Below are 6,000 nucleotides of genomic sequence, written 5' to 3'. Positions count from 1 at the left end.
ACACTGAGAATCGTGTAGTGAGATCTTTGGTTAACGTATTAACCCGCTGAATGAAGATTATTATAGTATCTGGTAGTCAGTGCAAGAACTTGGGAGTGGAAAGCCTCCTAGATTACTCACTTGGTATTGGTGCTTTTTGTAAGAGAAATCCATGGTGTGAGAAAAACAACACCTTGTTTACAAGGTGATATATGGAAAAAGAAGGACAAGTGCTTTATGGCTCCTAAGGTAAGCTTTTCCCACCAAAAGAGCTAATTCTAGGTTGGCAGTATATTTGCAAAGGTTGAAATTAAAGTTTCATTGGCCATTTAAAAAAATGTAGCAAATCAGTGTTGGATTTTGATATAAGCAAGACATAAAAATAGAACAGCAGCCCAAAACATTCATTGCTCGTAGGAAGACATACAGAGACAAGCTTGCAAAGTACTTCGTGCTGTGTTACAGGTCAAGCTCTGCCAATCTTAAATCAGTTGTGGGAAGAGGAAAATCATTACAAAGTCAGATTTCCTGTACAGAACATCTGGTGAGACCAATAGAGTTACTCATGCAACAAAGAAATTGCAGCAACCATAGACATAGGCTGCATTAAGAACAATTAAATTTATTATATAGTGGCCAAGAAGAACACAAAATGACATTATTTCTGAGTTGCTGGGGTGAAGTGAAATATGTGGTTCATCTCATGTAGTAAAAGCAAGAGTTCTGCCAAAATAGCAATGAACTACCCACCTTTTTTTCTGCTGCTGAATGTTCTCAGGGCCACCAGTGACAAAGATCAGGGCAGTGGCAGTCACTGGTTCCTACTGCCTTCGTGGCACTGTAAGTCACAGCAGTCCACCTGGGTCTGCTGAAGCAAAAGCTGATTTTCATCTCTCATGGGTCTTCTCTCACTTCTGTGAGGCTCTGCCACAGACCAGACTATCTCCTGTGCCCAAGTTTCCATTTATTCAGCCATCTCGCCATCTGGGTCTTGACTACTGCAGATATAAAGTAAATCAAAGGCATTTTTTAAAGCTTTTTTCCTCATTGAATGAAGCCCTTCCTCCTCACTTCAGCCTCATGTTGAGATTGTGTCCAGGTGACAGACAGGATAGCAATTTTTTCCACTAGTCAAAAAGAAGACTTACTTCAGACTATTCCTTAAAATTCTCATAATGTCCACTTTCTCACTATACCTTATTAAAAAGTCCAACAAGAGTAATCAGAAATCAAGCACAATATGTGCATTGGAGAGGTGGTTTCCTTGAAAATGGTGAATGAATTAATGTATTTTTTCAAAGGGTGAGCATGAAGTCTAATTAAGATCTGGCTTTTCATAAAAACATGGAAATCATGTGCAGGGTGTTCTTAGCACTGATTTCAACTACCGGGAATTAGAAAATGGAATTAGGTTGCAATATGCTGCATTTGGATGATTGACTTCTTAATGACTGATGAAAAGAGAAAAAGTAGTTAGGCAGAAAGAGTACCAAATAAATTTGGGTTGGTTTTTTGCTATGAAAAAATTCTGAAGATGCTGTGTCCTATATCTGTATGGGATAGACCATAGAAGAAAAGCATAACTTAAAACTGATGTCATCACAATTATTGCTACTCTGCACCTGCCTAATTTCTAGTTGCTTAATTTAGTTGTTTAACTCCTCTTCAGACAGGATTTTAATTTATGGTATCTGTTGCCCTTTCCTTGGTATTTTCTAAAATTCATAAGAAATGGAACCAAAACAATAAATACCTGGGTAAAGACACTGCAGAAACCTTTCTAACTTAGAAACATTTTATTTTAATAAGCTACAGTAGAAATTAGTAAAATTAAATAATTTTTATGCAAATCAGCACAATATTGTATTTTTATATGGGGAGGAAGCTATGTTGTGTTAATGGACACAAGAATATCTGGGGGTGGATGTTTAAAATGATAAGTTTATCATGTGGATACATTTCATTCCTCTCCAAAATAATATCAAATTGAAAGTACCTTAGAAGAATTAGATGACTGTATGATTCCACGGAAACAGTATCTCTTCCCCTATTATAGATCATTAGGTGGTTAACAATGTGAATGAATGCGGCTGCTCCTGCAAATCGTTTTCAATTAGCTGTTGAAATAGAAAACTCATCTGAAAAACTGCTCTAAAATAATAACACAAGTTCCCCAAGTGAGCACTTTGTTACTGAACAACAAGAGCAGTCCTGTAGTTTAAGCCACTAGAGACAGTTATAATTAATGCCCAATTTTTCACAGGCACATTTTTTAATATATTTTGTCAGGGTATTGGCATTTTGTCTGAAAGTTGCAGCTTTAGTCCACACAGTATATATAGATAGAAGCAAGGTGTGATGTTAAATCTGTAAGTGAACTCCACTTGGTTAAATTCCAAAAAAATTATTTTATTTAAAAATTAACTTTCTGTCAATGCCAATGAGTCTTCTCTAGAATAACAGCTCTGAACAGAAGGTTAAGTACCATTGCTTCATATATACCACTTCTTGATATCCTTCTTGAGATCTCATACTTCTCTTTCCTGAAAAGTAAAATATTACCCTATCTTGAACCACCAAAATGATGAGCTGTTTTTCACTGACTTGTACATTGGCCTTTTAAAACACTGATTCTGGGGACTGGCAGATCTGGTGGGTAATTCTGGCTTATAGTAAAGGATATGCACAGTGTTTACAGTAGTTTAGAAAACACGCCAAAATGCAGTTTTTTAAAATTGTCAGATTCACATAGGTATCTTGTTTATTGTAGAAGGTTAATACCTGTACTCTACCTGTCTAAACAGAGCAGTTGACTGATTCATTGTTAATGCTTCCCAAGGAACCCATACCCTAGAAGTGGGACACTAGAGAAAACTACTAGTCTGACATCTTTTTGTTTGTGACAACGAAATTATCTGCAAACCACAAATTGTTTAGGGCTTCAGTGTGTTGCTAGGTATTTAAGGTCTAGAAAAAAAACCTTCTAATTCACACAGATTTGTACTAATATAGTAGCATAATTAAGGAAATCACCCTGCAAATGTCTGCTGCAGGCACATAAAAAACATTTGCTAGAAATCTGTGTGATGCAGACTGTTATGATCAAGATCCCTTAAAGAATTCTGTGCTGCTTCTATTCATCTGTATTTTTTTGTCAGAATGGATTTTATTGCCATTGCATTGTTGTGATTTAATGCTGCTTGTTCATATAATGTAAAGTTAATCTTTAGCTGTTTTAACACCAGAACGGCATTTCTGTTGTCCTCAGACCCAAGAATTTTCAGCTAGTGCCTATGTAATACTATCAATTGCAATGTCTTATCAAATTCCAGTTTCTCTCCATGAATCCTCACTCAGAGATCAAACAAGCATCTGTCAAACTTTGTTGTCCTATAACTCTACTGTTTAAGATTTAGCTCTACAGTCTTTTATTGCTCTGATGACGTGTTGGCCTCTATTGCTACCAGCCCATTATGTGGGTCTACAACACACAGCTATTACCTTTACTGTAGCTGGGCTGAAAAGTTATATTGGCCAGCCAGACACAGAAGTTGAAGTGAGAAATTAAAGGATATTTTTACTCATTTTATGCATTTATGCAACCCTGGAAACAGGGATAATAATAGGGTATATTGAGCGGAAATAGAGCAGCATGGAGTGTTGAGATACAGGAAACAGAGCAAAGATACTGAACTAGAAGTAAGGTTAGCACAGAAATGGTCTTCTTTCCCTCTTACGTATGCTGCATAAAAAGAGCTGTAAGTTCTAGTTTAAGACTTAAGACTATCATTATTTTAAGAATACTTGTAGGACTAAGAAAAGTAATACACAGATATTCAGCAAAATAGTTCTGTTTGTGAAAAACAGCTAAGAAATGTTAGAGGTGATAGAATGACACACAGAGTGTCATTTGGACTTTAGCTCTTCTTTGGGAGCCAACTCAGACTCTGATTGCTCATGTGCCATCCGCGGCCTCAGAGCTCAGGAGTTACTGGGATATAACGGTGCTTTCCCTTTCTGAACTCAGGTCTGTGAGAATCACAATGAATTGTGATTCTTGCTTGCAAGCTGATGGAAGCCACAGCTGTAGCATTTCTCAGACCTCTCCTGGAAAGAATGAGCATCTCTTCATTCTAAGTCTCACCCTGGGTATTTTCTTTTACAAAAATTTGAAGCTCTGTATTACTTTAAAGGAGTATCTACTCTTCTATCAAAATTGTCTCAAATCAGTCTATGTGCTCAAAACCTATTAACAGGGCATGTGTGCTATGGTTGCAAAAATCTGCTTTCCTTAGTAAACTGGGCCAAATGCCTCTAAGAAGCCAAATAAAAGTTTAATCTTTTAGAAATGACATTTTAAAAAAATAATTTTTTGTAGACAAGCCTACCAAATTTAATATCATGTTACTTCTATTGTTCAAAGGTACAGGAATAAATAAGAAATTATATTCTTTACATGAATTTTTGACTCTTTCTCCATGCTTCTACATGACAAGTATGATTTTCCATCAAGCTGTTTAGAACACCTGAGATATTCCCCAGCAAATGACTGCCTTGTCTTCTTCAGAGCTGAGTCAATATTGACACCAACCAGGCATGCATCACCATGACATTCAGATGCATTTCACATTTTGACTGAAGTACAAACCACTCCAGGCTGTCAGACACATGTAGTCCAGGTAGGATGCATGTATTCTGCTTTGTAATTTGGCAAGAGAACTATAAACTGGCTAAATTTTAGTCAAGGACCAAATATTCAAGAATCTGGAGATGACGGAGAGCCCTGATAATATCAACTCTGTTTTAGAGTTGCTGCTCACAACTTTGTTTTGTAGCTTTTTTTGAAGAGTACAAAAAACTTCTCCTAAGAACACTATATGCCCAAGAGAAGGGACCATGAAGTAAACAAGTTGACTTCTGAATACTGAAGCAAAAAGGAAATAGCTGTGTAGATATGAGGCCTGTTGGACAGCTTTATAAATAGCAGTCAGTGGATCACAAACTTATGACAAAAAAAAACCCCAAACAAAACAGCACAGTCTTTTTTTTTTTAAATAAGGTTTTTAAAAATATATACTTCTACTATTTTAAAGTTATCATTCATGTGCTATGGGGGAACTTTCTAAAACCGAAAAAATGTTTATCTTCTAGAGACTGTTCTCAGTAGAACCTGGCAAAAAAAGCTGTTCAAAGAAAGGCAATGATACAGTAGTCACATGAAATAAGCAGAATATTTAAGAGGGCAATACTTTCTTTTGCTGGTTCCTAAACTTCATAAAGCAGTGTGAATGCAAAACCCCAGGACACAACTGGCTAGATTCATAAGCAAGAAAAGGAAACTGGAAGTGATACTGCCTTTCATCCAAAAGTCCAGTCACTAATGCATTCATGTGGGAGAAGGCACTAGACAGAGAAGACCTGTGCCTGTTTGAGGAGATTTTTAGTAGGGATTTTGGAATAAACCTCCTTGTTTTGTTTCATGTAAGTGTTCACTGAGTCAGAATGACTCAAGTCTGATACGTAAACCAGGAGCTGGGGAGGTGGGGCATGCTAGACTTTTAATCCCTGTTCAGACAGACATTTAACATTCTTAAAGTGGAACAGCTAAATCAGAGAAGAGCACCCCAAATATCCTGCAAAACTCTGGTTATATCAGACCTGTGGGAAGTGTTGAGCCTACGAAAAGCAAGATGTCTCCCCTTACGGACTGTAACTGATTGGCTACTGGACAAAACAGCAATCCCCGTTGTTTTCTGCTTTGTTATCCTAATATTTTCTTTCCTTTCAGTTTGGCAGCCAATCTGATAAATAAAAATCAGTTATTGGCACAGATTTTCTCAGAATTCATGGATAAGTTTTAAGACATGATGATAATGCCAAGAAATTAGTTTCAGTTCTAATTTTCTGAACAGAAACTGCGAAGCAAACACATGATTAAAGAATATAAAGAAATTTAACAATGTAACAGTGTGTCACTTTAAGGAGAAAGTGATTGGTCCAGAGTTGCTGATACCTCAGCAG

This window comes from Corvus hawaiiensis, chromosome 13 (assembly GCF_020740725.1).
Source record: "Corvus hawaiiensis isolate bCorHaw1 chromosome 13, bCorHaw1.pri.cur, whole genome shotgun sequence".
Lineage (NCBI taxonomy): Eukaryota > Metazoa > Chordata > Aves > Passeriformes > Corvidae > Corvus > Corvus hawaiiensis.
The sequence above is the reverse complement of the archived record's forward strand: the minus strand, read 5'-3'. Positions refer to the sequence as shown.